General features: G+C 27.5%; 1 long non-coding RNA gene across 4 annotated transcripts; it reads right to left on the minus strand.

The window, feature by feature from the left end:
• Nucleotides 1-5,665: 5,665 nt before the first annotated feature.
• LOC106332397 lies at nt 5,666-7,373 on the minus strand. Of its 4 annotated transcripts, none has more exons than XR_001268075.1 (7): nt 7,157-7,373; nt 6,941-7,054; nt 6,531-6,606; nt 6,321-6,456; nt 6,102-6,244; nt 5,908-5,995; nt 5,666-5,788 (listed from the first exon to the last, which is right to left on the minus strand). It is a non-coding gene; the product is annotated as an uncharacterized LOC106332397 (long non-coding RNA). The 4 variants fall into 4 exon arrangements; XR_001268074.1 differs by having other exon boundaries at nt 6,102-6,247; nt 6,554-6,606; nt 7,157-7,372; XR_001268072.1 differs by having other exon boundaries at nt 6,554-6,606; nt 7,157-7,370.
• Nucleotides 7,374-10,157: the final 2,784 nt, after the last annotated feature.

The raw sequence follows: 10,157 nt of genomic DNA on the forward strand, positions 1-10,157 counted from the left end.
AATATTCATGTCAAGATATTGTTTTTGTCTACTTCTCACTTTTTTAAATTTTTATTTCATGATCACTTGTTTTGAAGGCTTTAAATAATTGAAACATTTTCGTTTCTGAAATTTGTATTTCAAAATATAACTTTTACCTAATGTGTATATAATATAATTTTTTTTAAAGGTGATGAAGATTTAGACTGATAAGATTTGCGAATAAAGTTTAAATGTGCTTTTCATAATGATTTTAGAATTTAATTGTTATTTTTAAGTTTTCTACATATTATGACTATTTAAACATTTTATTTGATATGATATTATTTCTAAAATATAACTAAATTTAGTTTAATCTAAATAAACCCAATTGAATCCGGTTCAGATCCGATCGAACCACAATGACCCATGACCTAAAAATTTTCTTTTTTGCTGGCTTGTCCGGTTTTAAAAACAATTTTATCAAACACTATATAATCTTTTTTATTTACTGAATGTATATTTTCTTCTTCCTCCAGAAAATGTTTTGTTAACCATCTCCGGCGAAAACTCCAAACGGATTCATACTCAAGGAACGAGAGAAGATCGAAACTAAATTAATCAAAGTTGATATGTGGAAGATAAAGAAGGAAGCAAAATCTGAGCATCCGATATGTTTTCATGGGAATCGTGGAAGAGATGGGCCATGTAAGGATTTGGGGATGGCTGACCATGGCGGATGCAACCTTAAAATCGGCGCGAGAGTGGTTTTGGAGGAAGTGAAGCTCGGCGAATGCAGAGTTCGCTGTCGGGTTAAAAAAAATATAAATTTAGTAAATAAAAACGATTGTGTTTGATAGTACACGCCCATTGTTAAGTTTGAGACCAGGGTTCAAATTACATGTTATGCATTTTTTTAACAAAAAGTTTGCTAAAAAAAAATTTGCTCAAAACGACAGCATACCATTTTTTTACACCTATACAGGATCGAGGGCTATATTGCGAGTTAACTATTACTTTATGGTTTAATCTTTGGATTTCTAAGTTTGCGGTTTAATACGCAAAAAAAAAAAACATGTTCGAGAGTTTTTTTTCAGAAAACCATTTATTAATTTATCGATTATTAATTTATAGATTTTTTATTGTATATGGTATCCTCTTAGATAATCAAACTAGAATGATGTTTAAGTTCGTAATTTTTGGTATGAATTGGAATTTCTAAAAATGAACTATGGATATTTTAAAAGATTATGGACAACTCGCATAGGTTTTCTAAACAATGGAATATTTTGAAAATACCAAATTTACAAACTTATAAAATTTCCTATATTAATATTACTTAAACTACATTTTTAAATGCAAGAAAGTTCTCAACTTATCTGAATTTGGAAGTAACATAAATTTATTAGCGAAACTTAAGCAATTGTTTTTAAATTAAATATTCTAAAATTACCATTAAAAATTGTTTGAACTTTAAAATTTATACACTCTCACAAACGATACAAATCTATGCCATATAAGATCACTAGGGTCGGCTCGCCCTACGGGCGGGATATTCTTTACTTGTGATTTAAGTTATTATTATATAATTTTGTGGTTTGTGTTTTAGATTTACATTTGCTAGAGGTGTGTATGAGATATTCTATTTTACTAGCTTAAGAACCGCGCAATTGCGCAGAATAAATGTTATATATAAAATTAATTTTAATCTATTATTATCTATTTGTATTCATTTACATATTATGTATCTAATTAAATTAGAGTAAAGACATAAATCAAAACAATACATCTTTTTTATTTACGATAATTTTTTGTATGTTATACTGTTTAATTTTAAACTATATTAATATATAATATGAATGTCTAGTAAATGAGAATCATATTCATACGATTTATGATTATTTGTATCTTGTTGTTACCAAAAAAAATAAACCATTGTTCACAAAATTTTAGTGTAGGACATTTAATGTTTTTAATAATTTATAGTCGTTTTAAAAATTCAAAATATAACATATAAGAAAAAAAATATTTTTTGTAATATGGTTAATGTGGTTGTTTAGTATCTTTTAATAATATAAAATTAAATAAAAAATAAGCTAGGATACAAAAGTTATTATCAAATATTTATCATTCATAATCATTAATTGTCATATATACGTTAATCATATTAGGAAATTCCTTAATTCATAATTAAGTATTTTTCTATGTTATATAGTTTAATTTTAGACTATATTAATATATAATATGAATGTCTAGTAAATGAGACTTCATATTCATACGATTTATGATTATTTTTATTTTGTTATTACTAAAAAAATTAACCATTGTTCACAAAATTTTAGTGTGAGACATTTAAAGTTTTTAATAATTTATTGTTGTTTTAAAAATTCAAAATATAACATATAAGAAGAAAATTATTTTTTATTATATGGTTAATGTGGTTGTTTAATATTTTTTAATAATATAAAATTAAACAAAAAATAGCTAAGATACACAAATTATTATCAAATATTTATCATTCATAATCATTAATTGTCATATATACGTTAATCATATTAGGAAATTCCTTAATTCATAATTAAGTATTTTTCTATGTTATATAGTTTAATTTTAGACTATATTAATATATAATATGAATGTCTAGTAAATGAGAATCATATTCATACGTCTGAATTTCATTCTCATGATGACACGTGGTTACAAAAAAATGTTGTAATGTTTCTCAATTAATATACAAGGGATTAATTTAAGTTGTTGGTTAGTTTGTAAGTAATTTTTGTTTTGACTTTTTGTTTTGACTTTTTGTTTCTATAGCATCACCACGATTGAGTTGTTATGTCATTTTTAGTTGAATTTGTATCTAACAACTAATTTATATGACTTTTTTTGAGGTTCCCGCCAGCCGTAAGGCCTTTGCGTAATTTTCCAAAAAGAAAATCTAATCTTTAGTGAGAAACTGGCAATAGAAATAATAGCCGTCCAATTGGGTTGGAAATGGTGTTCTTGGGTTGGGAATGTTGTTCCTGGTGTTCATCGGTCTTATTTCTTAAATTTATTATTGGATGATACTTTGTTTTGGTAAAATAAGTTATATTGTTTGTTAGGAACAAATATGAACATCTCTGGACCATTTCTTGTTTGATCCTAACTCTTAAACATAGGATTTCAGATTATGGGGGAAGAAATTCATAACTGTTTCTATGTTCCATTCGAGATTAGCTACCAAAATGTTTTTGTTGTCAAGATTTGGAGAACCCATTGGTAGAAATTGTTACTATTTGTATTTTCATTACCGAAATACTAAAACTTTTACATGGTTTGCAGAGATTTTGAATCTATTTATATAGCGTGAACTATGTATTTATTTTGCATATTTCCGTATATCTGTTTTATTAGTCAAATATTGTTGTAAAGAAATTTTCATTTAAGTCATTTTAGTTTTTTAATTTTATTTATATAGGTTGGAAAATTTACAACTAAATAAATTGGAATATAATCTCTTATAAGATTTCAACAACATGATATAGAATCTACGTTTTGACACATCAACACTAACCATTAGTTAGCATCGTTAATTTTCTATTATTTACTTGATTTATTTTTATATATAAAATTTGATTCTCATAATAAAATATGAGCAGATATGGGTTATATTCTATTAAAATTGTTTGAAGATTTTGTTGGAATTCATGAAGTAACATTTTTAAATACATCTATTTAGATACAATAAATTTAGTCTCTTGTTTATATCATGAAATTATTTTTCCATTTTTTTATGTTTACGGTTTATATATATATATTTTCATTTTTTGATAATGTGTAAATTAGTTGTTGTCTTTTTTTATCTAATTAGTTTTTCTTAACTTACCTTCAATGATTAAAATAGGAAAAAGTTTATCTTTTATTTAGTTATGGACCTGATAAAACATGAAAAGACAACAATGTTATTGTATTCTTTTTTTTTTGTCAACATGTTATTGTATTCTCCGAATTGGTTTTCTTCTAAATTTTTCAATCGAAGTTCATAAGAACTAATATCTGCTTCAAGTGAAGTTCTTTACTGCATCCTCTAAATAAAACAATTTAAACGATTGACCAAGTGTTTAATATTAGAAAAGTATTCACATTCTGCATGTTTATCTGAATTCTTTATGATATTTAATTACTAAAAGCTTAAAGAAAAAACAACTTCAAAAGTATGAAACTTAACCAACTACGGGGGGGGGGGCGAGTCAATAAAATAATAGTATATTTTTTAAAAAAAATTAAATTTTCAAAAAAAAATTGATTATATAACACCAACAAAATTTATTATTCCGATTGGCTTAATCAATTGGTTTAATTAATGAATTAGTTAAATTTTGAACCAAGCTTTCTCAAATTTTCATTTAGCAGAAGCATTCACTCTTTTTTTTTTATAAAACTGTAGTGACATGTTTAGCTAACCAATCGGTTTAGTTAATGAATTAGTTAACTTTTAAATCAAAGCATTTTTCTGTTATTTTAACTGTATGTGTATATGTGTGCCTACATAGCTAATTATAATCATTTTTGTCAAAACATAGCTAATTATTTATACCCTTTTCTATAAATAACATACATTGATGTAAAATGTACTGATGTAAATGCATGGTGCCTATCACACTCTATCTTAGTATCTTTCGTCTTTGTATTCGTTTCGACTATGTGTATATAAGTTTCTAGTGAATTTTTATTATATCATAAATGGATAAAGCTGAAAATTGTTCCATCCTTTTTGTTTCAAGATATTTTTTGTGACACTTATTTTATTTTACTTTTTTTATAATTAGAGTAGAATGAAAATAAAAACTTTCGAAAGTAAAATATATATATATATTAAATTAACCATATAAAATATTAAAAATAATAAATGAAAATAGTGGAAGATCTATTATTATAAAACAATGTTTCTTCTAGTCCTGGGCGTTTTTAACTCAACCCGAAGTACCGACCTTAACCCGAACCGGAAAAACCGAAACCGAATCCGAACTGTTTTACAAAAATATCCGAAAGGGACTTATGAGCTTACTACTTTGGACTTTGGTTATAACCCGAACCGAACCAAAATCCAAATTAGGATCCGAAGATATCCGAAATTAGTTAAATATGTTAATGTTTTTATATATATTAAGGTGATTTTGATATTTTAGAGTATTCAAAATATTTTTGTAGTTTGTTTTATTTGTTATTTTGAATACTTTTTAGTTAATTTAGATAGTTTAACTAATTTTTAATTAGATTTGTAAATAATTTATATATTTTGAAATTTTTTTGGTCAATTTTTGAGGTTTTTAAAAATATATTTTTGTACGATTTTAAACATTGGTTAAATCCGATCCGAACCGAACCCGGAAGGAACCAAACCGAACCCGGTCCTATAATTAGTAAAAACCGAATGGTACTTATGAACATAACACCAAAAATCCGAAAATCCGAATCACCCGGACCGAAACCGAACGGACCACCGAACGCCCATGCCTAGTTTCTTCCCTTAAACTGAGAGTAAAATTTACATTTCTAAATGTTAACCAGTTGACAAAAAAAAAAAAAAAATGTTAACCAAAATTTAAATAGTTTTTCCTTAGTAATAATATAAAGGATAAACTATTAGTATTATTTTCAAAAAAAAATGTTTATTATTTCAGTAAAAAAAAAAGAGGAAGAAAAAGACAAAGCTCTCTTTTGCTCTATTATATTTGCATCTCTTGTTCTTCCAATTATGAAGCATGTCTGAGCGATCTCTCTTTGTGTTTTCTCAAACATTATTTGTCAATCCCATTATTTTTCGAGAATCTGCAAGCATCCCAATCTGAGAATCACACAAACATATCGAATCATATATGTTTGATTTCTTGGCTACTCTTGAAATTTCACAATGAAACCAATTTGGTATATGAGAATTTATATAATGTACAGGTTGACACTTACTCAAGAGCTTCATAGCCAATTGTACCCATGACACTTGTAATACCATAGCTTGTTTCTCCCTTTGGACAGTTCCTTGCTAAACCAAAGTCTGGAAATTTTCCATTGTAGTCATAAATTGTCATCAAAAACAACCAAGTTAGTACCATTTTAAGTCCATTCAAACAGAATTGAGACTTCGGAAAGAGGGTTTATACCGAGCCTAGCAAGATCTTAAAGGCCTTGATGTCTCGGTATATGACTTTAACAGGGTTGCCATGAAGGAATGCGAGCTCTTTAGCTGCATCAAGAGGAACATTAACACATAAGGTCCACAAGAGAGGCTTTAACTGCACATCATCTGCTTCAACACCACTGAGACATAAGAACAAACAACCTCCTGATAGTTTCAATAAAATCTACATTTATGAACTCACTTGTGAACAGATGGTCCTCAAAACTACCCTTATGCATAAACTCGTACAAAAGAGGCTGTTGTTCATCTTCCAAGCAATAACCAATCAGTTTAACTAAGTTCGGGTGACTTTAACTGCCCCAAGTAGTTGATCTCGTCTGACCACACAACAAATGACACAGAACAGGTCAGAGAATCAAACAATGGAAATTTGAGATTGGAGTGACATAACAGTAAGGACAATGTCGTGTGTACCAGCCATTCTCGGTGACCTTGAAATCCATCAGGGTTAAGACGTTCGACAGGAACTACAATTCCAGTGATGGATTTAGTGATGACAATTTCATTACGACATACAAAATGGATAACACAAAATTAACTCAAGCAACAAAAATCATCACAGTTTGCAAAAGGGATCAGGGAAAAATATTTGGATCAAATCTTTTAATTTTTTTCAAGTCATATGGATTCAGGACGGGGGAAACTGTTAAAGCATTAAACTGGTGGAATAGCTCTGTTTATGAACAAAAGGCGGAGCTAGAGAAGAGATTACAGAAACTTGTATGTAAAACAATTACTTTGTAATATAGATTCATGAAGGCGGGAATGTTTATGAACTAAAGGTGGGGTGAAAGAAAATACCTGAGAATTCAGCAGGATCATAACCACTCCCATGAGGTCTCCATCACGGCGGACATTCCTGGTCTCCCAGAAACAGATCAACCGGACTTGAACAGTGGAGGAGGAGCGGCCAGCCTGCATATCGGAGAGGAAAATGAAAACGTTAGCCATAAATCACAGATTTAACTGGTTGGGTTAGAGGAAAGAGAAGATGATTATCAAAGCAGGAGCGCTCACCTTTTTATATTAGAATCTCCACCGCCTTAGAGAAGCAGAACTCTCATTGAATGAAGATCGTGAATGAAATATTAATTGAGGGTTTTAAGGGTATTAATCTGTAACTGGTATCTTTGTGATGAAGAAGATGGAAGATCGCTTGACGCAGAAGAGGCGAAGAAGAACAAGGGCATAACCCTAGACGACAACTCTGCGTTTAGTTGCAGACTCAATGTTAAATGAAACGCCGAGTTTCGATCTTCTTGGACACGTGTCGGCGCGAAAATGAACGAATTATCTACGTGTAATCCGAATCCGACGTGTATCGCTCAGGAAAGAGAGTAAATTGTTTTATATATATATACTAGGGTCGGTCCGCGCTACGCGCGGAATATGCTTTACGATGTATAGCCGTATATTATAATTGACTGTGTATTATATAACGATGTGGAAGAGAAATAAATTATAATGTATGTGTTCTTTTAGATTTTTTGAGATTTTTTTTGGTTCTTTATATTTAATTGTTTATTTATAATTTATATGAAATTTTTATAAGGATGAAATCATGATTGGTAGGTTTAGTGTAGAATTCAATAATTTGTGCTCTTGTAGATACATCTCGATTAATTCAATAATATGTATTAACCCTTTTATTATAAGGCATCTAAAATTTTAAAATCAATGTGAGACATATTTAGTAGATGAATTATCCTATTTTGACTATTATATATATGTATTTGTGACTTTAATTATATAAATATAGAAACCAAATAAATTCCATATTAGAATATTTGTTTTTCATTAAGATAATTAATTTAAATTAACTGAAAACTTGATTACCATACATTACATAATTTTTAACTAAATTAATGATTTCATAAAAATATTTTTGAATTAAAATAGTGTATTAAACTATAGAAAAATCTATGTATAGTGTGTACTGGATTATTTTATGGATCCAAACATTAATTATATTTAATATCCTAACGTAAAATTTGAACTTCTACTCAAAAATTTATCAGTAAAATTTTAAATATCTACAAAGAAATATAACAGATACTGAATGACCTCTGTTAAATATTTGAAGTTATTTTGCTTCAGTGGATTGGTAATATATTATGTTTGAACAATTATTTTCATGAATTATTTACTTATCTATGATATCAAAATGTTGAGCATCCAAGATGCCTGACTAAATTGCATAATAACATGCATAATCGTGATTTTTTCAAATGAAACAATATTTTTTTTAGAGAATAATTATTTTATTTTATTTGTTCTTATTTTTTGAATTGTTGTATATTAAGGTATTTGTCCAAACTTTACAACTATTTATTTTAGCCTTTAGTACTATAGTCGGATTACCTATACTTTTGAGAATTGATTTTGCTTAGTTGTTAGTTTCTCCATGATTTTAAGAATAATTTTAATTATTTGTGGTGTTCTTAATAATTTTGAGTCATGAGTCATCAATTTAAACTGTATACTAATCAATTTTATACTATTATTTGAAACATTATTAAATAATAGTATATATAAGAATTATGATAGAATTCTAAATATTTTGTTCAAACCAATCTTTAAATTCTTTTTTTACTGTAATGATCAAAATTGTAAGGTCTTCATTAGCATGATTAAACATATTGTATAAATAACTAAATAAGTGAAAGTAAGAGCTAGAATATAATTTTAAGCATATATCTTAAAAATAATATATTCTATGATATTAAATATTCTGCTTTAAGTAATCTTTAAAATATTTTTTTAGAGAATGTAGCTTAATGGTTTAATATGTATACCGCTGTTTATATGATTTTCATCTTCATCAGAATATGATATGTAGTTATAAGACAAACACAATCATCTACACCCGAAGTTTCTTCAAATTATCTAAATTTATAGATATATTTGATTAGAATCCTAGTTTTATTAAATAATATATTTTATGTAATATAAAAGCAAAAAAAACATACCAATGTCTTGAAAATGTTTGGTAGGATCTCTTATATTGTATTTGATATCTTGAAATTAATCGAATATTATTGATTAATTCTGTACATAACTAAATTATATTTAGTAATTAATTTTTGTTAAAATTCTATTTGAATTTTTATTACATATCCAATTATTATAATAGAATCTTTCAAACTTAAATATAGATATATATTTAAACTCATATAAGGCAGTATGTTTCAAAAACAAAAAACTTATATGATAGTTTCTCATTATAATTTTTACTTTTCATAATTATGAAATACATGTGTTAAGATGAATAATATAATGAAACAATATTTAATCTTATTCTTTCATTATTAAGCGATCAAAATTTCTCTTGTTTTTTTTACCAACAAATTTAATTTATCAAAATTATTAAAAATTCAGATGTATATAAAATCATGTTACGCAAGTGTATTTATATGATATCGTTTATTTTAATTTTAATCCTTGTCTCTAAGACAGACTTCTCTTACTTTTTTTTTATCAACAGACTTCTCTTACTGAAATTTTAAAAAATTAAATCTGTTTATTGTTGCTATATATATTTTGACTGTTTCCAAATAATAACAGAACAATATGAAAACAAAATTCTGGTTAATAAAAGAAATTCAGGACCACAACATAAATACTAAAATTACCAGGTGTACCAATTATACTTAATCTAACGAAAACAGAACTGGATAACTAAAAAAGACAACAACATTACTGAGTGAAGCATAAAAACCCAGGAAACGGAAATGGAATTGGGAATTTTTTCGCCAGCTTCATTGTCTCCATCGTTGGAGTGATCATGCATTTGGGGGCTTCTTAAGATTTGGACCCTTGCCACCATCAGTTGTTTCCTCTTCGTGTTTACCAGTGGATCAATTTGCAGAGGAATTGGTTCAGACACTTATGAACAGCCTTCAATTGTTGCAGTAGTATCACACTGGTTGGTGTTATCTGGACCAATGTTGTTTACAATTGGGTTTGAGTCCATGGAGGGATTAACAGCCCCTGTCATATCATCATTTGGATGGTCCTC

The sequence above is a fragment of the Brassica oleracea genome, chromosome C3 (genome assembly GCF_000695525.1).
Source record: "Brassica oleracea var. oleracea cultivar TO1000 chromosome C3, BOL, whole genome shotgun sequence".
Lineage (NCBI taxonomy): Eukaryota > Viridiplantae > Streptophyta > Magnoliopsida > Brassicales > Brassicaceae > Brassica > Brassica oleracea.